Below are 27,840 nucleotides of genomic sequence, written 5' to 3'. Positions count from 1 at the left end.
TTCAATCTGCAGAGGCGACAAGCCTTCTTTACTGTGAGAACGGTGAATTTATGGAATAGTCACTGCAGGAGCCGTCATAGCAGGGACAGTGGATGGCTTTAAAAAAGGCTTAGATAATTTCCTAGAACCCAAAAATATTAGCTCCTATGTGTAGAATTTTTTTACTTCCCCTTTCCTATCCCATGGTTGAACTTAATGGACATGTGTCTTTTTTCAACCGTACAAACTATGTAACTATGTAACTTCTGCTGCCATGAAAGTGTGGCCTGGATACATGGAATGGCCCTATGTTTCCTGCATTTATAAGCCACACTCACCCACTTCGCAACAAACACCATTCTCACAATGACACAGCTACTATGTTACCTGGACGCATAGCAAACCATAAAAGATGTCAGAAATGCTTGTGGCTACTGTAGCAGTGTGGCTACTAAAGTGCAGGATTTGGGCCCAGAACGTTATATTAAAAAGGAAAGTTACAAGGAAAAGTGTCCTTTCTCCTTATTAATTAGGTAAGAAATCTAGAAAAAGGTCTGGGTTGCTGGAGTGGAAGAGAATAGTTAAGTTCCACTCCATTTTCAGAACAGTCCAGGGTTTGGGCTGCCTTAGGAGTTTCATTAGCGGCCAGCTGTGAGGGCTCCTTTAAGAAAGGTGTGATCTATTCACACAGTGCTCCCAGTCTGAGGACAATGGGCATTTCCAGCCTGTGGGAGTCAAAAGTTCTGCTAAGAACATATGTTTGTTGTGATGTGCCGGGCAGAAGGCCTTTCACCCTGATAGCTAGGGAAGCTATGTGTTTAGTGGGGGGCTGGACGGCCTAAGGTTTATTTTGAACGGTTTTGTAAAACCGCTTTTCATGTATGAAGACAATAAAGCTGGTTGTGGCCAGTTTCATACCGAATCCACTGTGTTGGCGTGAAAATTCTTAAGTGTGCCAACCATCTTACCCTGGAGATGGCGATCCTGTGAGCTGACTTACCCCGAGTTGTCATACTACTTAACTAGTTGCCGACACAAGACCAGAATGCTCGTCCGGAGCGGAGAGTACTTGGCGCATCAGGACGAGCATTCTCGTCCTGTGTGACAGCCGTCTGTGCGACAGCCGTCTGTGCGCGCGATTGAGAGCGGGGCAACGGCTGTAATACACAGCCACGGCCCCGCTCTGACAGCGGAGAGGAGAGAAACATCTCCGTTAACCCTTTGAATGCCGTGATGAAAGCTGATCGGGGCGTTCAAGGAGAGGGGACTGCACTTCGATCGCGTCACAGAAGGTAACTGTGACGCGATCAAAGCCCACAACTTGTATGGCCAGACAGCCCAGGGTCCATTCAAGGACCCCAGGGCTGTCTGACCATATTTCCTGTTATTAGGGCATACTGAGGTATGTCCTAACAACTGCCTGTGTACAATCAGTACACAAGCTAATGTACTAGCATATAGATCTATGCCAGTACATTACAGTTACAAAATCAAAATGATAAATCCCTTTATGGGATTAAAAAAAAAAAGTTTAAATGAATGTAATTTTTTTTAATGATAAATAAAAAGTAAAAAAAAATACACAGTCCCAAAACATGAAATAATATAGACATATTTGGTATCGACCGTAACAACCTGTACAACAAATGTATAACATTATTTATGATGATCGGTGTATGGTGTAAAAAAATAAATATTAAAACTGCTGCGGAACTGCTTCTTTTCTGCATTTTCGCCAAAATAAAAATTTATAGAAATTAAACGATAATTTATTTGTACCAAAAAATTGTACCTACTTAAAGTACAACTCGTCCCGCAAAAAACAAAATCTCATACAACTACGTCGTACAAAAAATAAGTTATGAGCGTCGGGATGCAAAGAGGGAAATATAAAAAAATTGTTCTGTCCTCAAGGCCAAAATTGGCTGTGTCCTTAAGGGGTTAATTTCCATTTTGTAGTCTGCTGTTTACTTCTTGCGGGCTGCAGAGGGAAGCTGGCAAAGAAACCAGTAGCCTAGTCCAAAACAAAATGGAGACTGACTGATACTGTGAGGCTCATTGGGCCTTTGGATAGATGGAACAGTGCACGTGTCACAATGAGGCCCCTTAGCAGCCAGAGGTGATGATGTAATAAATGGACCTCAACCAGACACAGACACACACATAGTTAGGCTGAGTTCACACGGGGCGGATACGCTGTGTAAGAGCACGCTGCGTATCCGCCCTGTGCGACACAGGGAATTCCGGGCGAAAAACCACACCAAGCTGTGGTGCCGGTTTTCACCCGGAATGTCCGCTGCGGAAAACTGCAGCACTTAGCCTGTGATTGGCTGCAACGGCGGTGAGATGTGGTGACACGTCATCCCAGGAGGCTGGCCTTCTGATGTCATCCAGGCCGGCCTCCTGGGATGACGTTTCATCCCATGTGAACGCCCCTGTGATTGGCTGCAGTGGCAGTCACATGGGATGAAAGGTCATCCCAGGAGGCTGGCCTGGAGGAAGAAACAAAGACCCCTGGGTAAGCATAAGATTTTTTTTTTCTGAGTTGCGTTTTTTTTGCGGCGGAATCGCTGCGAACCCGTCACAAAAAACGTAACAATTGCTATTTGTTGCGGGTTTTACCTCCCCATTGAATTCAATGGGGAAAACCTGCAACAAATAAGCAGCATTTACGCAAATGCAATTGACATGCTGTGGAATAAAATTCCGCACCACAGGTCAATTTCTGAGCGTTTTTTCCGCTCAGCATTTACGCAGCATGTGGATGAAATTTGTTTTATCTCATCCACTTTGCTTCTACTGTATTTGCTGCGGATTTTCCACAACAAATTCTGTTGCGGTAAATCCAGTGTAAACTGACCCTTAGGATTTGAATGCTTTGCGCAGAGCATTGTGGTGACTGAAAAAGAGCTAAGCCATGTCTCTTAACTTGGATGCGAGTGCCAACAGGGCTGCCATCTCCTCAAAAAGTGGAAAGTGGTTGCAATCAGCGGACATTGGCGATGACATGCAGGATTTTTTCGGGTCACATGTTGTGTTATGTTACTATGTGACTGACCAACTCTGTCTTTTTAATTGTACTTTTGGGAGTGTTGATTGTCTCCATCTTGGTCGTCCACTTCTCCCATCTGTCCAAGGCTTTTTAAATTAGTATAGAAAAAAAATCTGGTTCCTATCTGAACTGACTACATTCTTTGGTCCTAGGCCCAAGAGACAGAGAGGTAAGTCTCCTGTTGTAGTGATATAATGTTTAGTATAGAGACCTATCTGAATAAGGTTGACGTGTTGTGGCAGATGGCCCTTCACAATTTAATCAAAATGTGCGCTAAGCACCTCACATTTATAAGTATAGTAAATATAGCAGAAATGCAATTTAAAATATTAAAATATTGAATATATTAACCCTTTCCCATCGCTAATATGTCTATTTACGTCAGAAACGAGTTTCTGACGGATTTCAGCCGGTCACTGGCTCCTACGCGGCGAGATTGCAGGAGCCGGTGTATTCCTATAGCAGTTGGGAACATTGTGAACGCTCCCAGTCCTGCTGTAGGAAGATTGCTATTGAGACCTGCTTGTGGCAGGTCTTAATAGCAATGCACTATTTCTGCTATAGACTGCCCTGTAGGGGTGCTAAAATATCCCCACGTCCGAAAATGCACAAACTATAAAATATATTTTCAATATGGTGAACGCGATAGCGGGAAAAAAAAAGGTCAAAATGTCAGAATCACAGTTTTATTGCCTCTTCAACCCAACATATAAATTGAATAAAAAGTGATCAAAATGCCAGACATTCCCCCAAATGGTATTTATAAAAATGACATCTGTCCACATACAAAAAGACGCATTACACAGCTCTGTACACAGAAATATAAAAAAGTTACGGGGGTCACAATGTGGCGATGCAAAAATGTTTGTGTTTCTTTCAAACGTTTACATTTTTTTAAAGGTACTAAAACATAACAAAAACAATATAAATTTGGTATCACCGTGATCGTACTGTCCCACAGATTAAAGGTAATGTGTCATTTTCACCATACAGTGAACACTGTAAAAACGAAACCTATAAGAAAATGGTGGAAATGCTGGTTTTTTTCCAATTCCACCCCATTCTGAATTTTTTCCAGCTTCCCAGTACATAACACATAATATTAAATAGTACCATCAGAAAGTAAAATTTGTCCGGTAATAATTAAGCCCTCATATGACAGATCAGCATCTACCCTCTTTTTTAACCTAAAGGGTATGTTCACACGGAGTGTTTTCAGGCGTATTTCGGGGGGTTTACGCCTCAAAAAATGCCTGAAAAAACGGAAGCAGAACGCCTACAAACATCTGCCTATTGATTTCAATGGGAAATACGGCGTTCTGTTCTGATGGGGCGTTTTTGTATGCCTCGTTTTCCAAAAACGGCACGTAAAAAGAAACCCCGCGAAAAAGAAGTGCATGTCACTTCTTGGGACGTTTTTGGAGCCGTTTTTCATTGACTCTATAGAAAAACAGCTCCTACTGGAACTAGATCATCCACATTCAAATGACTACTGGTCTAGAGCAGGGATCACGATCCAGACAGCTGCACATTACATCACATATCTGGGCATTAAAATAGGGAGGACACCGGACACTTTATACACGCTAAATTACAACCCACTAATATCCAAGATCACCCAAGAACTACATAGGTGACATCACCTTCCACTCACATTTATGGGGAGGTGTCATTTAGTAAAAATGATGAGCTTCCCGAAATTACTTTACCCCTTACAAACTCTGCCAATCCTGCTGAAACATATAGATATAAATAAATTACACACTGCTTTCTCGCGCTTTATTTGGAACGGAAAACGCCCCAGGATTGAATTAGTCAAGTTAATGCATTGCAAGGAAGAGGGGGGGATACATTTCCCAAGTGTCAGGGGATATAATTTGGCGTGTCTGTTCCGACATTTGTTGGATTGGATACAGGGTACTAGCCACTTTTCAAATGGGGAATTGGAACAACAATTAGCGGCACCTTGGAATCTTATGACCTTATTACACACTAGATACTCTAAACTCCCTACCGATGTGAAGCACTCCATATTATTAAGAGATACCATAGCAACTTGGAAGATCTGGAGAAAGTTATTTAAGGTACCGTTTCTACTGTCAAAAAGGATGCCGCTATGGGGTCACCCAGAATTCCTGCAGGGGATGGACAATATTCTCTTTAGAGAGTGGAGGGAAAAAAACATTATGTTGGCACAACACCTAATGCACTCTGATCATCCAAGGTGGCTTACGATGAGGGAAATCAAAGACAGATATAATTTGGCTGATAAACATAATTTTCCCATAATGCAGATTGTGGCGTTCTGCAGAGAGAGGTTGCAGTCGCTGCACGAGGAAGCGTTAGTCTACACTTTTGATGAAATTATAGGCCCGAGATTTGGAAAAAGCTTTGATATCCTCATTATATAACATCATTAGAAATAGAGTCATTAAGCAGAATCCTAAGGATTGCTATAAAATGTGGGAGAGAGTGACGGGTGATCCGGATATAGCTGAAGTTATACTGAAAGGGTGGAAGACAGTTAGAAAGGAAATTATAAATGAGAGGTGGAGGGAGTCGTATTTCAAAATTATGCATAATGTTATTTATGGTTTCAACATCCCAGCTTCTGTCTCTAATCCGGAGAGGATAACTGCTTGTCCTAAATGTCAATTGGCCAAATCTGATATGTACGACGGGATTTGGAGCTGTCACGCTACCCAAGACTTTTGGGGAGAAATGTGCAGGTTTGCAACAACATTCTGTGCAACATCCCTACCAATGTCTCCACAATGTATGTTATTCCATCTGGTGAGACCGCCTGAGGAGGAGGATGCGGCGATATCTAGACGGGTGCCCTCAATAATCCACACTGTCCTCATGGTAGCAAAAAGGTGTCTATTGCAGAACTGGTTGCTTAGGGAAGCCCCAACACTATCTGAGGTGATTATACAGCTGAAGAAGCTTTTGAATATAGAGCGTCTAGAAACAGAACGACATAAAGAAAAGGAAACAACCCACTTTTTTGCCAAATGGAAATGATTCATTGTTACTCAATTAGATGATCAGGAGATCAGAGAATTGATGTCCTCGTTTCGACAGACAGCGTGGTACGCAAGAGAACACCTTAGTGGTTCTTTGGGAGCATTGGAGATATCCTAGAGGTATCAGGGAGAAAGATATTAGGACAATACCAGGTATTGTTAGACTACTTGCACAGGTCTTTATGGTGGGGTGTACGACTGGAGGTGGAGTGGGATGGTTGGCTATGTGTTGGAATTAATTGTAAACTCTAAACTCTTTCTTGTAGGGACGTTCTACTGTGTAATATTTTGTGAAGGTAATGATGTCGATACATTTTGGCAAATGTTAAATTGTTTTTCAAAGTTCAATGTTGTATAGAAATGTTATTATGTAAAATTGGAAAAAGGCAAATAAAAATGAAAGTTTAAAAAAAAGAAAAACAGCTCCAAAAACGGCGGTAAAAAACATAGCGAAAATTGCGAGTGGCTTAAAAAGCATCTTAAAATCAGGAGCTGTTTTCCCTTGAAAACAGCTCCGTATTTTCAGACGTTTTTTTATTTTGTGTCTGCACATACCCAAAGAAGTGCTGACCAACTCTGTCTTTTGACCAGTGCTATAGACTGCGCTATTCTTGCTGTCAATTATACCGAAACCCTCGATGGAGACGTCCTATGCGAGCGTGAACAAAGCCTAACATTAGATGAGACAAACATAAAGCGGTTATATTTTAGCTGTCATGGTTACATACATACAGTTGAAAATACCTGGATTTCTGCATTGATTACTAATAAAATGTGATCTGATTTTTACCTAAGTCACAATTATAGACAAACACAATCTAAGTAAACTAATAACACAAAAACCAGTACCGTTAATGTCTTTTATTGAGTTTACATTCAAAGTGCAGGGAGAAAAAGTAACCTCTCTATAATGACGTCTCCAAGAGCTTATTGGCAAAAGGTGTTCCATTTAAAGCAGTTTTCCAGGACTATTATATTGATGGCCTATCCTTCAAATAGCCCATAATATATAACATATAAGATCGGAGGGGGGGGGGGGTCCGACTCCGATTATCTGACTGAAGGGGCCGTGGCCTTCGTTGCCACATCTTTTTGCCAGTTTACATTCACAGCGCCATACACCTCTGTAGTGGCTGTGCCTGGGGTCACAGTTCTGCTCCCATTCAAGTGAAAAACACTGGAGAGGCCACAGCGAGGAACGCCGTGGCCCCATTTAGTCAGCTGATTAGTGGGGGTGCTGGGAGTTGGACTCCCACTGATCTTATAATGATGATATCTGGATAAGCCATCGATATAAAAGTCACAAATAAAGGCACACAAAGTCTGGTTACTAACAAATCTGTTCTTCTCAAGAAAGATTGGTTAGTGTAAACCATGCCTAAAGGCAAACAACTGTCAGAAGACGTGTTGTAGAGACACATGGAGCTGGAAAAGGCTACAAAAGCATTGCTAAAGACATGGCTGTACATCAAACCATGGTTAGACAAATCTTCCACAAATTAATCAATAGAAAGTTAAGAACTGTTGCTATTCTAGCTGGGGCATAACTATAGTGGATGCAGAGGTTACAGTCGCACCTGGGTCCTTGAGCCTGAAGGGACCCAAAAGCTCCCTCGGCTCCATATGAGAAGGGGAGGCTAGAACTGTAAAATAAACATTATCGTTGGGGGGACACTAATACGAATTTTGCATTGGGGCCCAGGAGCTTGAAGTTATGCCTTTTCCTAGGAGTGGGCTTCCTGTTAAAGAGGCTCTGTCACCAGATTATCAAATCCCTATCTCCTATTGAATGTGATGAGCTAAGCCATGTCTCTTAACTTGGATGCGAGTGCCAACAGGGCTGCCATCTCCTCAAAAAGTGGAAAGTGGTTGCAATCAGCGGACATTGGCGATGACATGCAGGATTTTTTCGGGTCACATGTTGTGTTATGTTACTATGTGACTGACCAACTCTGTCTTTTTAATTGTACTTTTGGGAGTGTTGATTGTCTCCATCTTGGTCGTCCACTTCACAATTTAATCAAAATGTGCGCTAAGCACCTCACATTTATAAGTATAGTAAATATAGCAGAAATGCAATTTAAAATATTAAAATATTGAATATATTAACCCTTTCCCATCGCTAATATGTCTATTTACGTCAGAAACGAGTTTCTGACGGATTTCAGCCGGTCACTGGCTCCTACGCGGCGAGATTGCAGGAGCCGGTGTATTCCTATAGCAGTTGGGAACATTCCCAGTCCTGCTGTAGGAAGATTGCTATTGAGACCTGCTTGTGGCAGGTCTTAATAGCAATGCACTATTTCTGCTATAGACTGCCCTGTAGGGGTGCTAAAATATCCCCACGTCCGAAAATGCACAAACTATAAAATATATTTTCAATATGGTGAACGCGATAGCGGGAAAAAAAAAGGTCAAAATGTCAGAATCACAGTTTTATTGCCTCTTCAACCCAACATATAAATTGAATAAAAAGTGATCAAAATGCCAGACATTCCCCCAAATGGTATTTATAAAAATGACATCTGTCCACATACAAAAAGACGCATTACACAGCTCTGTACACAGAAATATAAAAAAGTTACGGGGGTCACAATGTGGCGATGCAAAAATGTTTGTGTTTCTTTCAAACGTTTACATTTTTTTAAAGGTACTAAAACATAACAAAAACAATATAAATTTGGTATCACCGTGATCGTACTGTCCCACAGATTAAAGGTAATGTGTCATTTTCACCATACAGTGAACACTGTAAAAACGAAACCTATAAGAAAATGGTGGAAATGCTGTTTTTTTTCCAATTCCACCCCATTCTGAATTTTTTCCAGCTTCCCAGTACATAACACATAATATTAAATAGTACCATCAGAAAGTAAAATTTGTCCGGTAATAATTAAGCCCTCATATGACTGTGTCAACGAAAAAAGAAAAAAGTTATGACTTTTTGAATGCAGGGAGAAAAATCAAAAAGCATAAAAACGAAAATTAGTCTGGTCGTGAATGGGTTAACTGATTGCATATATCTCAGGCCCAGTTCACTGGGAGGCAGGGAAAGCGTTTTTTGTGGTGTTTTTTGTCCGCGACCCAAAAACGCCATGAAAATCGCGGCAATAATTTGCAGGCAGGTCGAAATCTGCCTGTAATAAAACTCTGTGTGAACAGGGCCTTAGGGTCCGCTGCGTATTGCTGTATCTTTGTGTTTGCTTTGCATTACATTGCAGTTACAGCAGATCAGCATCTACCCTCTTTTTTAACCTAAAGGGTATGTTCACACGGAGTGTTTTCAGGCGTGTTTCGGGGGGTTTACGCCTCAAAAAATGCCTGAAAAAACGGAAGCAGAACGCCTACAAACATCTGCCTATTGATTTCAATGGGAAATACGGCGTTCTGTTCTGATGGGGCGTTTTTGTATGCCTCGTTTTCCAAAAACGGCACGTAAAAAGAAACCCCGCGAAAAAGAAGTGCATGTCACTTCTTGGGATGTTTTTGGAGCCGTTTTTCATTGACTCTATAGAAAAACAGCTCCTACTGGAACTAGATCATCCACATTCAAATGACTACTGGTCTAGAGCAGGGATCACGATCCAGACAGCTGCACATTACATCACATACCTGGGCATTAAAATAGGGAGGACACCGGACACTTTATACACGCTAAATTACAACCCACTAATATCCAAGATCACCCAAGAACTACATAGGTGACATCACCTTCCACTCACATTTATGGGGAGGTGTCATTTAGTAAAAATGATGAGCTTCCCGAAATTACTTTACCCCTTACAAACTCTGCCAATCCTGCTGAAACATATAGATATAAATAAATTACACACTGCTTTCTCTCGCTTTATTTGGAACGGAAAACGCCCCAGGATTGCATTAGTCAAGTTAATGCATTGCAAGGAAGAGGGGGGGGATACATTTCCCAAGTGTCAGGGGATATAATTTGGCGTGTCTGTTCTGACATTTGTTGGATTGGATACAGGGTACTAGCCACTTTTCAAATGGGGAATTGGAACAACAATTAGCGGCACCTTGGAATCTTATGACCTTATTACACACTAGATACTCTAAACTCCCTACCGATGTGAAGCACTCCATATTATTAAGAGATACCATAGCAACTTGGAAGATCTGGAGAAAGTTATTTAAGGTACCGTTTCTACTGTCAAAAAGGATGCCGCTATGGGGTCACCCAGAATTCCTGCAGGGGATGGACAATATTCTCTTTAGAGAGTGGAGGGAAAAAAACATTATGTTGGCACAACACCTAATGCACTCTGATCATCCAAGGTGGCTTACGATGAGGGAAATCAAAGACAGATATAATTTGGCTGATAAACATAATTTTCCCATAATGCAGATTGTGGCGTTCTGCAGAGAGAGGTTGCAGTCGCTGCACGAGGAAGCGTTAGTCTACACTTTTGATGAAATTATAGGCCCGAGATTTGGAAAAAGCTTTGATATCCTCATTATATAACATCATTAGAAATAGAGTCATTAAGCAGAATCCTAAGGATTGCTATAAAATGTGGGAGAGAGTGACGGGTGATCCGGATATAGCTGAAGTTATACTGAAAGGGTGGAAGACAGTTAGAAAGGAAATTATAAATGAGAGGTGGAGGGAGTCGTATTTCAAAATTATGCATAATGCTATTTATGGTTTCAACATCCCAGCTTCTGTCTCTAATCCGGAGAGGATAACTGCTTGTCCTAAATGTCAATTGGCCAAATCTGATATGTACGACGGGATTTGGAGCTGTCACGCTACCCAAGACTTTTGGGGAGAAATGTGCAGGTTTGCAACAACATTCTGGGCAACATCCCTACCAATGTCTCCACAATGTATGTTATTCCATCTGGTGAGACCGCCTGAGGAGGAGGATGCGGCGATATCTAGACGGGTGCCCTCAATAATCCACACTGTCCTCATGGTAGCAAAAAGGTGTCTATTGCAGAACTGGTTGCTTAGGGAAGCCCCAACACTATCTGAGGTGATTATACAGCTGAAGAAGCTTTTGAATATAGAGCGTCTAGAAACAGAACGACATAAAGAAAAGGAAACAACCCACTATTTTGCCAAATGGAAATGATTCATTGTTACTCAATTAGATGATCAGGAGATCAGAGAATTGATGTCCTCGTTTCGACAGACAGCGTGGTACGCAAGAGAACACCTTAGTGGTTCTTTGGGAGCATTGGAGATATCCTAGAGGTATCAGGGAGAAAGATATTAGGACAATACCAGGTATTGTTAGACTACTTGCACAGGTCTTTATGGTGGGGTGTACGACTGGAGGTGGAGTGGGATGGTTGGCTATGTGTTGGAATTAATTGTAAACTCTAAACTCTTTCTTGTAGGGACGTTCTACTGTGTAATATTTTGTGAAGGTAATGATGTCGATACATTTTGGCAAATGTTAAATTGTTTTTCAAAGTTCAATGTTGTATTGAAATGTTATTATGTAAAATTGGAAAAAGGCAAATAAAAATGAAAGTTTAAAAAAAAGAAAAACAGCTCCAAAAACGGCGGTAAAAAACATAGCGAAAATTGCGAGTGGCTTAAAAAGCATCTGAAAATCAGGAGCTGTTTTCCCTTGAAAACAGCTCCGTATTTTCAGACGTTTTTTTATTTTGTGTCTGCACATACCCAAAGAAGTGCTGACCAACTCTGTCTTTTGACCAGTGCTATAGACTGCGCTATTCTTGCTGTCAATTATACCGAAACCCTCGATGGAGACGTCCTATGCGAGCGTGAACAAAGCCTAACATTAGACGAGACAAACATAAAGCGGTTATATTTTAGCTGTCATGGTTACATACATACAGTTGAAAATACCTGGATTTCTGCATTGATTACTAATAAAATGTGATCTGATTTTTACCTAAGTCACAATTATAGACAAACACAATCTAAGTAAACTAATAACACAAAAACCAGTACCGTTAATGTCTTTTATTGAGTTTACATTCAAAGTGCAGGGAGAAAAAGTAACCTCTCTATAATGACGTCTCCAAGAGCTTATTGGCAAAAGGTGTTCCATTTAAAGCAGTTTTCCAGGACTATTATATTGATGGCCTATCCTTCAAATAGCCCATAATATATAACATATAAGATCGGAGGGGGGGGGGGGGGGTTCGACTCCGATTATCTGACTGAAGGGGCCGTGGCGTTCGTTGCCACATCTTTTTGCCAGTTTACATTCACAGCGCCATACACCTCTGTAGCGGCTGTGCCTGGGATCACAGTTCTGCTCCCATTCAAGTGAAAAACACTGGAGAGGCCACAGCGAGGAACGCCGTGGCCCCATTTAGTCAGCTGATTAGTGGGGGTGCTGGGAGTTGGACTCCCACTGATCTTATAATGATGATATCTGGATAAGCCATCGATATAAAAGTCACAAATAAAGGCACACAAAGTCTGGTTACTAACAAATCTGTTCTTCTCAAGAAAGATTGGTTAGTGTAAACCATGCCTAAAGGCAAACAACTGTCAGAAGATGTGTTGTAGAGACACATGGAGCTGGAAAAGGCTACAAAAGCATTGCTAAAGACATGGCTGTACATCAAACCATGGTTAGACAAATCTTCCACAAATTAATCAATAGAAAGTTAAGAACTGTTGCTATTCTAGCTGGGGCATAACTATAGTGGATGCAGAGGTTACAGTCGCACCTGGGCCCTTGAGCCTGAAGGGACCCAAAAGCTCCCTCGGCTCCATATGAGAAGGGGAGGCTAGAACTGTAAAATAAACATTATAGTTGGGGGGACACTAATACGAATTTTGCATTGGGGCCCAGGAGCTTCAAGTTATGCCTTTTCCTAGGAGTGGGCTTCCTGTTAAAGAGGCTCTGTCACCAGATTATCAAATCCCTATCTCCTATTGAATGTGATGGGCGCTGCAATGTAGATAACAGAAAAGTTTTTTGTTTTTTTTAAATTATCATTTTTGCCAAGTTATGAGCAATTTTATATTTATGCAAATTAGCTTTTCAATGGCCAACTGGCCGTGTTTTCTCGTTTTACTAACTGGGCGTGTATTGTGTTTTTACCAACTGGGCGTTGTGAATAGAAGTGTATGACGCTGACAAATCATCGACATACACTTCTCATTGTTCCCACCCAGCTTCTTTCACTGCAGACACACAGCGTGACGTCACCCACAGGTCCTCCAACCTTGGCGTCGGACAGAGAAGATACATGGGCTCCAGCCATCCGAGAAGGTAATATGCTCGTCTCTAGGGAGTTTACTATGCTTACCTGCACACGGTGATGCTGCTGCAGATTCAACTGTACCCTCTGACGCCTGGAGCCGAAGTGTCTTCTCTCTTCCGACGCCAAGGTTGAAGGACCTATGGGTGACCTCATCGTTCCCTCAGCTTCTGTCACTGCAGACACACAGCCTGACGTCACCCACAGGTCCTTCAACATTGGCGTCGGAAGAGAGAAGACACATCGGCTCCAGGCGTCAGAGGGTACAGTTGAATCTGCAGCAGCATCACCGTGTGCAGGTAAGCATAGTAAACTCCCTAGAGACAAGCATGGGTGACGTCACGCTGTGTGTCTGCAGTGAAAGAAGATGGGTGGGAATGATGAGAAGTGTATGACGTTGATTTGTCAGCGTCATACACTTCTATTCACAACGCCCAGTTGGTAAAAACACAATACACGCCCAGTTGGTAAAAACAATACACGCCCAGTTGGTAAAACAAGAAAACACGTCTAGTTGGCCATTGAAAAGCTCATTTGCATAAATATAAAATTGCTCATAACTTGGGGAAAAATGATCGTTTTTAAAAAAACCAAAAACTTTGCTGTTATCTACATTGCAGCGCCGATCACATTCAATAGGAGATAGGGATTTGATAATCTGGTGACAGAGCCTCTTTAAATCACTCCGAAAGCACAGGCAATAATGAAGAAGGTGAGAAAAAACCCAGGAGTGACAGCAAAAGACCTACTGACGACTACAAACTGCAAAACACTTTGTTCATGTGTCCACTATTAGGGTATGTTCACACGGCAATGCCAAATACATCTGAAATTACAGAGCTGTTTTCAGGCGAAAACAGCTCCTGAATTTGAGACGTTTTGACAAGTGCACGTGTTTTTCGCAGCGTCTTTTACAGACGTAATTGGAGCTGGTTTTCATTGGAGTCAATGAAAAACGGCTCCAATTACGTCCCAAGAAGTGACATACACTTCTTTGAGGCGGGCGTCTTTTGACAGCGGAACGTAAAAATACACCTCGTCTGCACAGAACACCGTAAGACCCATTGAATTCAATGGGCAGATGTTTGCAGACGGTTTTGAGGCTTTTTTTCAGGCGTAATTCGAGGCGTAAACGCCTGAATTACATTCGTAAATAGGGCGTGTGAACATACCCTTAAGGCCGGATTCACACGAGCGTGTGCGTTTTGCGCGCGCAAAAAACAGCGTTTTGCGCACGCAAAAGGTCCACAAAAGCTCCGTGTGTCATGAGCATATGATGCGTGGCTACGTGATTTTCGCACAGCCGCCGTCATTATGACACTCTGTTTTTATGTTTGTAAACAGAAAAGCATGTGGTGCTTTTCTGTTTTCATTCATAGTTTTGACAACTGTAGCGCGCATCACGCGCGGCACACGGAAGTGCGTCCGTGTGCCGTGCACGGTTTTCACACACCCATTGACTTCATTGGGTGCATGATGCGCGAAAAACTGTCAAATGTAGGACATGTCGGGAGTTTTACGCAGCGGACATACGCTGCGTGAAAATCACTGACAGTCTGAACGGCCCCATTGACTAACATAGGTCCGTGTCAAAATCATGCGCGTAGCACGGACGTATTATACGTTCGTCTGAATAAGCCCTGAGAATGATGTTCATGGAACGACACAGCGAAGGAAGCTGCTTATGTACAAAAAACATTGCGGTCTGTCTGAAGTTTTCCCCGAGACCACTTGGATGTTCCCAGTGGCAGATCCTCATTAGGGCGGTTCATGTAGCTGCCTGCGGGCTCAAGGCTCCCAGGGGGCCCATGACCGCCCGAACCGCACGGGCCCCCTCATGCCTGGTGGCGTTGCTAGCACCGGAGGGAGGGACTGGGCTAGCGACAGCCACATTCACTTGTCCTCAGGACTCAGATACAAATAAATACTAAAGGCTGCACGCCACGTTAGGCCTGCAGCCTATAAGGCGTTAGAAAGACTCCCTGCGCAGGTGACGTACTGCAGCACGCCGGTCTGCGCATGCGTCCGAACCCGGAGGATGCTCATGGAGCCGGAATGGCGCAAGGTAAGTACAATTTATATATTTTTTTAGGGGGGGAAGTGCTGTGTGGCCCTATATACAAGGGGGACATTGCTGTGTAGCCCTATATACAAGGTGGGTGCTGTGTGACCCTATATACAAGGGGGCAGTGCTGTGTAGCCCTATATACAAGTGGGGGAGCGCTGTGTGTGGGGGGTACTATATACAAGGTGTGATCACTGTGTGCCCCTATATACAAGGCAGAGCACTGTGTGCCCCTATGTACAAGCGGGGAGTGCTGTGTGTCCCTATATACAAAAGGGGAGTGCTGTGTAGCAATATATACAAGGTGGGAGCGCTGTGTTGCCCTATATACAAGGGGGAGCGCCGTGTGACACTATACAAGGGGGAGCGCTGTGTGACACTATATACAAGGGGGAGCGCTGTGTGGCCCTATATACAAGGGGAGTGTGCTGTGTGGCCCTATATACAACTGTGGAGCGTTGTGTAGCACTATATACAGGAGGGGAGTGCTGTGTAGCACTATATACAAGAGAGGGAGTGCTGTGTAGCACTATATACAAGAGAGGGAGTGCTGTGTAGCACTATATACAAGAGGGGGAGCGCTGTGTGGCACTATATACAAGGGGGAGCGCTGTGTGGCACTATATTCAAGGGGGGCTGTGGCACTATATTCAAGTTGGGGCTGTGGCACTATATTTAAGGGAGGCTGTGTGGCACTATTTACAAGAGGGGGAGGGCTGTGTGGCGATATTTACAGGGTTATGTGTGTGGCACTCTACAGGGGGGGCTCTGTGGCGCTATCAATAGGGGGCTGTCTGTGACGCTCTATACTGGGGGATGTGTGATATCTACAGGGGCTGTGTGTGGCACTATGTACAGGGGGGCACTGTGTATGTGGTGCATTACTTTACAGTGTTTGACACTTATATTCAGGGGTACAGTGTATGGTACTATTATATTAAGGGGTGCAGTGTATAGTACTATTATATTCAGGGGTACAGTGTATGGTACTAGTATATTCAGGGGTGCAGTGTATACTACTATTATGTTCAGGGGCGCAGTGTATAATACTATTACATTCAGGGGCGCAGTGTATAGTACTATTATATTCATGGGTACTGTGTATATTACTATTAAATTCAGGGGCACAGTGTTTGGTACTGTTTTATTCAGGGGAGCAGTGTATGGCGCTATTATATTTAGTGGCACAGTGTGTGGCACCATGATAATTTTATCTTCGTTTATACACTACCGTTCAAAAGTTTGGGGTCACCCAGACAATTTTGTGTTTTCCATGAAAACTCACACTTATATTTATCAAATGAGTTGCAAAATGACTAGAAAATATAGTCAAGACATTAACAAGGTTAGAACTAATAATTTTTATTTGAAATAATAATTTTCTCCTTCAAACTTTGCTTTCGTCAAAGAATGCTCCATTTGCCGCAATTACAGCATTGCAGACCTTTGGCATTCTAGCTGTTAATTTGCTGAGGTAATCGGGAGAATTTTCACCCCATGCTTCCAGAAGCCCCTCCCACAAGTTGGATTGGCTTGATGGGCACTTCTTGCGTACCATACGGTCAAGCTGCTCCCACAACAGCTCTATGGGGTTGAGATCTGGTGACTGCGCTGGCCACTCCATTACAGATAGAATACCAGCTGCCTGCTTCTTCCCTAAATAGTTCTTGCATAATTTAGAGGTGTGCTTTGGGTCATTGTCCTGTTGTAGAATGAAATTGGCTCCAATCAAGCGCTGTCCACAGGGTATGGAATGGCGTTACAAAATGGAGTGATAGCATTCCTTATTCAAAATCCCTTTTACCTTGTACAAATCTCCAACTTTACCAGCACCAAAGCAACCCCAGACCATCACATTACCTCCACCATGCTTGACAGATAGCGTCAGGCACTCTTCCAGCATCTTTTCAGTTGTTCTGTGTCTCACAAATGTTCTTCTGTGTGATCCAAACACCTCAAACTTCAATTCGTCTGTCCATAACACTTTTTTCCAATCTTCCTCTGTCCAATGTCTGTGTGCTTTTGCCCATATTAATCTTTTCCTTTTATTAGCCAGTCTCAGATATGGCTTTTTCTTTGCCACTCTGCCCTGAAGGCCAGCATCCCGGAGTCGCCTCTTCACTGTAGACATTGACACTGGTGTTTTGCGGGTACTATTTAATGAAGCTACCAGTTGAGGACCTGTGAGGCGTCTATTTCTCAAACTAGAGACTCTAATGTACTTGTCTTGTTGCTCAGTTGTGCAGCGGGGCCTCCCACTTCCCTTTCTACTCTGGTTAGAGCCTGTTTGTGCTGTCCTCTGAAGGGAGTAGTAGCCTTCATTTCTAAGAACAAGAATAGACTGTCGAGTTTCACATGAAAGCTCTCTTTTTCTAGCCATTTTGAGAGTTTAATCAAACCCACAAATGTAATGCTCCAGATTCTCAACTAACTCAAAGGAAGGTCAGTTTTATAGCTCCTCTAAACAGCAAAACTGTTTACAGCGGTGCTAACATAATTGCACAAGGGTTTTGAAGTGTTTTCTAATCATCCATTAGCCTTCTAACACAGTTAACAAACACAATGTACCATTAGAACACTGGAGTGATGGTTGCTGGAAATGGGCCTCTATACACCTATGTAGATATTGCATTAAAAACCAGATGTTTGCAGCTAGAATATTCATTTAGCACATTAACAATGTATAGAGTGTATTTCTGATTAATCTAATGTTATCTTCATTGAAAAAAACTCTTCTTTTCTTTCAAAAATAAGGAAATTTCTAAGTGACCCTAAAATTTTGAACGGTAGTGTAGGTGTGGAAATGTTTGAAAAGTGAGTAGCCGAAGAGATCTAAGTGGCAAATTCTGCAGAAATGGGTCATGGCCGGGAGAAGTCGTCATGAACTCTGGAGCGGATTGAGAATTAAAGAGGGGAAAAAACTACCAGAATCTGAGACGTCGTCACCTATGAGTCACTACATCTGTAGAGAATCTGTCACCTCTCCTGTTTATTATAGAAAATCCTTGTATTTCACAAAAAGTCTTTGTGCAGTCCAGGACTGATAGACAATTCCCCTTGTCAGGAGGATGTGTTCCTGCACAGTGTGATACTGTCAGCGATGGTTGGAGACTGTCAGTATGTAGGTATACAGCCCTTTGACAAGGGGAATCGTAATACATATTTGTTAATGCTTGCACAAAAAGGTAGAGTTAACAATAGTTCCAACGAGGCAGGGCGGCGGTGGAGAAGGGGGGCCCAAGTTTGGGTAACAGTCCGGGGCCTATGGTCTACTTAATCCGCCACTGGAAGTTCCACAATGCTTCTGGGAACATTTTCTATTCACCATCTGTGGATCTTTTTATAGCACAAATGCACAACGCTATGTTTGGAGAAAAAAAGTACACCCACACCAAAACCTTATCCCAACTGTGAAGCATGGTAGCGGATGCATTGGATTGGGGCTGCTTTGCTGCCTCAGGGCCTGGACGCTTTGCAAACATTGAGGGAACAATGAACTTTGGTGTGTCAAAACTTTTTACAGGATAATGTAAGGGCAGCAGTCCATGACCTCAAGCTGAAGAGACGTTGGGTGATGTAACATCTTAATGACTCAAAGCACACAAATGAACTAAATAATGGTTGAAAAAGACGATTTGTTATTTGAAATGGTCAAGTCAGACTTCTGACCTTAACCCTTAACCTAAAGAGGTGTGCATGCAAGACATCCCAGAAATATTGATTAACTAAAACACTACAATTTGCAGGGATGAATGGTCCAAAATTGCCTATGTTTAATAAAGGGGTATTCCAGCCTAAAACATTTATTATAACTCATAAATTAGAAGCTATAAATATGATAAATATTAGATCAGTGGGGATCCAAACGCTGGGACCCCCACCGATCACTAGAACAAGAGACACAGTCCCTGCGGTCTCACCATTGTGTTGGAGATGTGGAGACGATGTGGGCACAATTTTACACATCTTTTGGGATTGCCCGCAGTTGACAGACTTCTGGTCAGAGGTGTGGCGCATCACCTCCAAATTTACAGATTTCCCCCTTCGGTGCTCTCCGGCCTTTTTCCTGCTCCATCTGTGTGATGTTCCATTATCTACATACAGACGCTCAGTGGTTCGCCGTCTGGTGAATGCAGCTAGAGCATGCGTTCCCGCGCTGTGGAGACAATCTTGTCCTCCGTCGGTGGGCATGTGGTTCGGCAAGATCCAGGAGATTATGAGAAAGGAAGATTTCGTGGCATCCATGAGGGGGACCCATGCTAAATTCCTCAAAACGTGGTATCATTGGATTAGATTTCAATCTTCTGTGGAGTTTAGGACCATTATGGCCTTGAGTATAATTCGTAGGCCTAGTGTGTTATGACAGTTTTCTTCCCTTCCTTTTTTCCCTCAGGACCCCTTTTTTCTTCGCTTCTCTCTCTCTTTCTGTCCTATTTTCTTACACGTCGCTATGCATGGCTGCGGGTTCAGGATGCATAGGATGTCTTTTTCGATAACGTTTTCAGCTGTGCGTTGTTGTTTTTCTTGCATTTACTGTATTTAAACTCCACTTTGCTGTGGTGGTGCAGCTGGGGGGGGGGGGGGCAGGGTTACCCATACCTGTGGATAGGTAATAAAAATGTTTTACATCTGAATGTTTGTTAAAGGGTTATTCCCATCTTAGACATTTATGGAATATCCACAGGATAGGTGCAGGTTACATCTCTGCTACCCGCACATATCTCCAGAACGGGGTTCCGGATTTTCTGAATGGGGGTTGAATATAAGCTTTTGGGGAGTCATTTACAGCCTCCCCTTCGTTAAGTATTACTTTTTTTCTCTCTCTTTTTCGCCCAGTCTTCCATTTCAAGCCACTGTTTGTGAAAACAGACCTCCAAAAAGAAAACATTACTACTGTAAGTTATACTAACTTTACAAGTCAGTGATAAAAAGGCCATGGCCTTTCATCCATGACAAGTTGTATAGCTATTAATATAGTTTCCACTTTTGACCGCACTGATATGGTAATATTTATTTTACCTGAAATTATATATGACTTTGTGAGAGGATAGATAAATTTGAGGGGTAAGAAAAAAGTAAAAAATTTGAGAATTACTTTATTTCAGGCTGCATCTTATGACAGTGCTTGGGACCCCCTTTATGAGCTAGAACGAAGCTGATCTGTGAAATGCGGATGCAGCCACTGCAGGAGAAATGTACGACTGGCCTCGGATCCCCCAACAAAACCGGCTCCAATATGAAAGGGTGTTTCTGATTAAGAATTTCTTATTTAGTATTCTGTGTTCATACAACAATCCCTAATATTTGACAGTATAGCACCAAATGTGTTCCTATTGAATAAAGATAAATGGAATGTTATTGATTACTGTATATAGATATAAGTAGTAATTCATCCTAACCCGTTAGTGACCGCCAATACGCCTTAATGGGCTTTATTCTGATGCATACGCCTTTTCACGGCGCTGCATCAGACTAAATAAACAGAGCAGAGAGCCATTAAATCTCCCTGCTCTCAGCTACCAGAGGGCTGGGGGAATCCCTGCTCCAATGGGTGGGATCAATATAAGTTTCGATCTCACCCGTTTAACCCCTCAGATGCGGCGCTCAATAGCGAGCGCCGCATCTGAGTGGTTTCGGAGAGAGGGAAGGAGCTTCCTCTCATCCCACTGACACCCGGTAATAAGATTGCCGAGTGTCTGTGTCTCCGATGGCAGCCGGGGGCCTAATAAAGGCCCCCAGGTCTGCCTGTAGTGAATGCCTGCTAGGTCATGCCAGAGGCATGAAAAAAATGTGGAAAATAATAAAATAAAAAACCCACTTTATCCCCTTAGAAAATGCTTTACTATTAAAAACATAAAGTAAAAAAGTCACACATATTTGGTATTGCCGCGTCTGTAACGATCCCGACTATAAATCTATTACACTATTTAACCCACACAGTGAACGCCGTAGAAAATAATATAAAAAAAAACAATGGAAAAATTGGTGTTTTCTGTGAATCCTGTCTTAAATTTTTTTTATAAAAAGTGATCAAACAGTCGCATCTAATCCAAAATGGTACCAATAAAAACTACAAGTCATCCCACAAAAAAAAGCCCTCATGCAACTGCATCGGCGGAAAAATAAAAAAATTATAACTCTTGAAATATGGAGACACAAAAACAAATAATTTTGAAAAAAAAGTTTTTACTGTGTAAAAGTAGTAAAACATACAAAATCTACACAAATTTGGTATCGTTGCAATTGTAACAACCCGCTGAATAAAGTTATTGTGTTATTTATACTATACGGTAAACGGCGTAGATTTAGGACGCAAAAAAGTGTGGCGGAAATTTGTCTTTTTTTTCTATTCCCCCCCCCCAAAAAAAGTTAATAAAAGTTAATCAACAAATTATATGTAGCCCAAAATGTGCTATTAAAAAAAATACAGCTTGTCCCGCAATAAACAAGACCTTATACAGCTATGTTGACACAAAAATAAAAAAGTTATAGCTCTTGGAATGAGACGATAGAAAAACGTAAAAAATAGCTTGGTCATTAAGGTTTAAAATAGGCTGGTCATTAAGGGACTAACATTAGCCTTCCTTGTTTATTATGACATCCAATTGTTTTTTATTTTTCAAAAAGTACAATACAAAAGTATACAACATCCCAATGATACAGTCTCATAGTATTGTATACAGAACACAGAAAAAGCTTGCTAATTTAGATACCAGAAACGTGCCTCGGACGTTAACATACTGACGTATTTACAGACATACAAACATAAAAACAGACATACAAAGAGTGGTGGTGATAAATACAAGTACATAGCAGATGCCAGAAAGGAACAGGATGGTACAGAATATTACAATTATATATGAGTTATCACATACACATTAATAGAAGGCCCTCATACGTCACAGAGTGACTGAGTTCTTACGGAGCAGAAGTTGAACATGAGGTAACTCTGTCCAAGGAGCCCATTGAGATAAACATTTCAGCCTATAACCTTTAGAGATAGCAAAGTGCAATTCGTAATAGAAGTGAAGATAAACCCTGTTTAGCACCTCCGAAATATTCAAAGCTTCAGCTGTTTTCCATCTCTTGGCTATATGGAATCTGGAAGCAATAAGAATATGGCTTATTGGCCATCTATATTCTAAAGGGCTCTCATCCATCTGCATATCCAATAAAGCCAAGGCAGGGGAAGGTAAAGGTTCTGCTCCCATTAATTCGGATATGTAGCGGAAGATATGCTTCCAGAATGGGTAGACTGATTTACATGTCTACCATAAATGAAATAATGTGCCCCATGCTCCACACTCCCTCCAACACAAAGGGGAAGCCCCGGCTTGCATATGTTGTAGACGCACCGGTGTGAGATACCATCGAAACTGAATCTTTCTAACGGCTTATATATGATTGACACATTTGGATATCCTATGTGAGTGAAGCAAAGCAGCCATCCAGTCCTCCGAGAACTCCCGTCCCATATCCGTCTCCCACTGAGACATGTATTTCAATTTGAGAAATGAGCTGTGGGTGTTTAAGGCCAAGTAAGCTGAGGCAAAACCTTTCAGCGATGTCATATCTGAATCCAAGAATCTTTGGAACAACGAAGACGGCCCTGAGGCCTGGAGAGCTGCTGAACCCCTCTGAAGAAAGTGTCTAATTTGCAGAAACATAAACAAGTGAGTATTCGGGATCTAGAATTTAGCCTGTAAATCCTCAAACTAGCATATTTGCAACCCGTCAAACAGGTCAGATATCTGCTATATGCCTGATTGGCCCCACACAGAAAGATCCAAATTAGGTATCCATTGGCAAAGGTATATTAATGGGCATTTCATTAAGGGACAATGATACACTTTATATACCTTAATCGCTTTACTCCAAATATGAATCATATGCCTAGTCGTAGGTAAAGAGCAGAGGTCAGTTCGCGAACCAATTAAGACACCCAATAAGGCAGCTTTAATATCTGATCGAAAAGGTATGGACACTCTCTATTTGTTTCCACTGAGTTTTAACTTTCGGGTCCCAACAGTACCTATCAGCCGCCAGGGCAGCGCCCATGTAATAGAAATAGATATTTGGTACACCTAAGCCACCCCTAGTCATTAAAGCTTTAGAAATACAAACTCTTTTATTTGCCCAAATAAATTTAAGAAGTGTGGATTGTAGATCAGTAAGAACCCTCAATGGTATTTGTAGAGGGATAGTTCTCAAATAGTAAAGGATCTTCGGCATGAGCCACATCTTTACTAGGATTATCCTACCCACACATGATATAATAACATCAGAGACCTGCTGAATTTGAGCTTTAATGGATGAATGGAGATCTTTAAACTTAAAGGCAACTATATTCGCTGAGTTAGCCATAAGTTTAATACCTAGATAAGTTATATGGCCTTCCGCCCAGCTAAAAGGAACTAATTTAGAAATTTGTTTTTTAAGAGATCTACAAACGTGGATCGGCAACATTGCAGATTTGTAATCGTTAATTCTATAATAAGATACTTGACTGAAGGCATCTATACTCATCAGGACATGGGGAAGAGATTGAACCGGGGAGGTTACATTCAAGATCACATCATCAGCATACAGTCCAATTTTATGCTGCACATTACCGATGTGAATACCTGTGACATTCTGGTGAGATCTTATAGACTAAGGCCTCATGCACACGACCGTAAAAACACCCGTTATTGCGGGTCGTAATTACGACCCGCAATAACGGGCTCATAGACTTTTGTTAGCCACGGGTACCTTCTCGTTTTCTTACGAGAAGGTGCCCGTGCCGTTAAAAAAATAGAACATGTTCTATTTTTCTATTTTACGGGCCGTGCTGCTATACTTTATAATGACAGCACGGCTCGCAAAAGCGGCCGGCTGCCCGCGGCCGGCCGTGCCCGCCCGTGCTCGTAATTACGAGTCGTAATTACGAGCACGGTCGTGTGCATGAAGCCTAAGCAAATGGCTCCATTATCAAAATAAAGATTAACGGTGAAAGGGGGCATCCCTGTCTTGTACCATTTGACAAGCAAAAGGATTTGGAGATGATCCCTGATATGAAAATCTGGGCCGAAGGTAAAGACATTATAGCTCTATGGATCCACCCCACAAACCCAAATTTAGTGAGAACCTTTGACAGGAAGCCCCAATGAACCCTGTCAAAAGCCTTTTCGGCATCCAAGGAGAGGCACACAGTAGGTATAGAAGAAGACTGAGCAATATGAATTAAGTCTTTCATTCTCCTAGTACCGTTAGTAGCTTGTCTGTTCTTGACAAACCCAATTTGGTCCACACCTATTAGTGAGGGAAGGAGAGGGTCCAACCTAAGGGCCAAGATTTTTGCAAACAATTCCAAATCATTATTCAACAGAGATATTGGTCTAAAATTACATGGTGATGTTGGCGGCCTCCCGGATTTTGGCAATGCAATAATTGTAGCTGCCAGCATTTCTTTAGGGAAGGAACTCGCTTCCACTGAGGCATTAAACACTTGGGCCAAAGCATCTGATAAGAGGTCAGGAAAAGTTTTATAGTACTCTCCCAGAATCTCATCAGGACCTGGGGCTTTCGAAGTTTTAATAGCTTTCCCTATGTCTTCTACTGATACAGGAGCATTTAAAGATTCTGTTTGGATGTCATCTAGCTTTGGGAGATCTAGTCCGCAAAGGAACTCCTCAATCAGCTTGTCTGTAGGCTGGGGGACCTTCTCATCTGTGTTTAAATTGTATAACTTCTCATAATATGCAACGAATGCATCAGCAATATCCACCAGATTATGAACTTTGCCTTTTGTAGGGTGTTCAATAAAACCTATTGTACTTCTAGCCTGATGGTTTTTTAACTCTCCGAATAAGTGTAGCCCCAGCTTTATCTCCAGCTACATAGAAATGTGCTTTTATCCATTTCAAAGCCAATTCGTATTTGTACAACATCAATAAGTGAAGTTGTTTATGAATTTCTCTAATTTGGCAGCAATTTGAGCGTTAGGCTTCAACTTATTCAAGCGCTCCAGGTGATATAACTGAGTCAATATGTAGTGTTTACACGACTCTCTCTGCTTCTTTTCGAAAGCTGCTAATTTAATAAATTTTCCACGTATAACTGTTTTATGGCAGCACCAATGTGTGGATGCAGAAATTTTAGGGGATGAGTTAATTTCAAAGTATCTTTGAATAGCTGCTGCTAAAGTTTCCTTGTGTTTAGGCATATTCAAAAGATATGTATTCATACGCCATGGTCTATGGTTTCGGAAATTATATTTTTCTAAAATAGTGAGTAAAATAGGTGCGTGATCAGACCATGTAATATGACCAATAGAGGCTGATTCCACTGCTTGCACCAAGTAAGAAACATATCTATTCTCGTATAAGAATTATGGGTATGGGAGAAGTAAGTGTAATCTCTTTCCCCAGGGTGTAAGTATCTCCATATGTCATGTAAGTGTTCTTCTTTCAGTAACTGTGCTATGGTGGGTTTGCCCCTGCCAATCACATTCGTGATTGGGATAAGATGTAATCCATGTCGGGATAAGATGTAATAATAAAATCTCCACACATTATAAGGGATCCCTGTTTGACCTTATTTACTAATTTAAGAAGCTTATTAAGAAAAGAGATTTGTCTTTGATTGGGGGAATATACCCCAACTAAGGTGTATGTTTTGTTATTGATATTACAAGTGACAATCAAATATCTCCCTTGTGCATCTACCCATGAATTCCTATAGGAAAAGGCCAGTGTATCCTTAAAGGGAACCTGTCACCAGCATTTCACCTATTAAACCAGCAATACTTGGTGGTAGTGGGTGAAAAATAATTTCTATATAACCTATAATTGTCTTCTTAGTCAGCTCTGTAGCTTTAGTATTCAGTTTTTTAGTCTTCCCACACCGTATGCTAATGAGCATAAGAGTCAAATCTTCATTTCTCAAGTCTTTCCGAGTTTACCCCTCCTCCTTACTTTTGATTGACAGCTCCTTGCCTTCCCCAGCACACAAAATCTCTGTAATGGTGGGGGGGGTAGGGAAACGGACAAGTGAGCCCTAATCTACCCGCCACTCTGTCCCTGCCTACTTGCAACGACCCGCCCTAGGCGACGGGGTACAACTGGGCGGCGGTCCCTGCGCTCAGTAAGTGCATGACAAACACGACAAACAAACAAGGGAATACAAGCAAGGGAAATGGGCAGTTGCTCGCGGAAACACCGTGAGCAACAGAGTAGTGAACGAGCCGAGTCAAGCCAGGAGAGTGCGAGGTACAAAGCGAAAAGCAGAAGAGTAGTCGGTAAGCCGGGGTCTGTATGGAGCAGGATCAAAAAGTAGCAGGAGCTGTAGCTGGGCCAGGAAACCTCAAGGAAAGAGTTCACAAGCACAGATGGACAGGAAGAGCAGGCTTAAATAGACCGAGGGCGGGAGCTAGCTGAGTCTGGCCAGGTTGCGATAGGCTCTCCCACTCCTAAGCCTGCCAGCCTGAGTGGAGGAAGCTGGTGTCTGTCTCAGGGATGTACACTCAGGTGTTGACTGATTAATTCTGGGAATTAACCCCGAAGCAGTGCCTGGCAGATCCTTTACAGTACCCCCCCTTTTATGAGGGGCCACCGGACCCTTTCTAAGTGGACCTGGCTTACTGGGGAAACGCAGGTGGAACCTCCTGACCAATACCCCAGCGTGAACATCCCGGGCGGGTACCCAAGTCCTCTCCTCGGGCCCGTATCCTCTCCAATGGACCAGGTACTGGAGGGAGCCTTGGACCATCTTGCTGTCCACGATCCTGGCCACCTCAAATTCCACCCCCTCAGGGGTGAGGACGGGAACAGGAGGTTTCCTCGAGGGGGCCAAGGACGGGGAGCAGCATTTCAGGAGGGAGGCATGAAACACGTTGTGTATACGAAAAGACGGGGGTAACTCCAGCCGGAAAGAGACAGGACTGAGGACCTCAATGACCTTATACGGCCCAATAAACCGGGGAGCAAACTTTTTGGACGGAACCTTGAGACGCAAGTTCCTGGATGACAACCACACCAGATCCCCGACCACAAACAGGGGGTTAGCAGAACGTCTTCTATCGGCCTGAGCCTTCTGTATGCTCTGGGACGCCTCTAGGTTCTTCTGAACCTGGGCCCAGACTGTGCACAGATCCCGATGAACGACCTCCACCTCGGGATTGTTGGAACAACCAGGTGAAACGGAGGAGAACCGTGGATTAAACCCAAAATTACAGAAAAAGGGAGAGACCCCTGACGAGTTACTGACCCGGTTATTAAGGGAAAATTCGGCGAGGGGAATGAAAGAAACCCAATCAAATTGACAGTCAGAGACAAAACATCTTAAGTATTGTTCTAGAGACTGATTAGTCCTCTCCGTTTGGCCATTGGTTTCAGGATGGAAAGCAGAGGAGAAGGACAGATCAATCCCCAACTTATTACAGAAGGCTCTCCAAAACAATGAAACAAATTGTACCCCCCTGTCAGAAACAATATTGACGGGGACCCCATGGAGACGCAGGATGTGTT

At 42.6% G+C, this 27,840-nt stretch overlaps 1 long non-coding RNA gene across 1 annotated transcript; it reads left to right on the top strand.

Moving 5' to 3' along the window:
* The first annotated feature begins 3,069 nt into the window (after positions 1–3,069).
* LOC142741497 (uncharacterized) lies at positions 3,070–20,665 on the top strand. The gene is made up of 3 exons (XR_012881167.1): positions 3,070–3,200; positions 20,171–20,229; positions 20,440–20,665. It is a non-coding gene; the product is annotated as an uncharacterized LOC142741497 (long non-coding RNA).
* Positions 20,666–27,840: the final 7,175 nt, after the last annotated feature.

This window comes from Rhinoderma darwinii, chromosome 2, assembly GCF_050947455.1.
Source record: "Rhinoderma darwinii isolate aRhiDar2 chromosome 2, aRhiDar2.hap1, whole genome shotgun sequence".
Taxonomy (NCBI): domain Eukaryota; kingdom Metazoa; phylum Chordata; class Amphibia; order Anura; family Rhinodermatidae; genus Rhinoderma; species Rhinoderma darwinii.
This window is presented reverse-complemented; position numbering and strand designations above follow the sequence as displayed.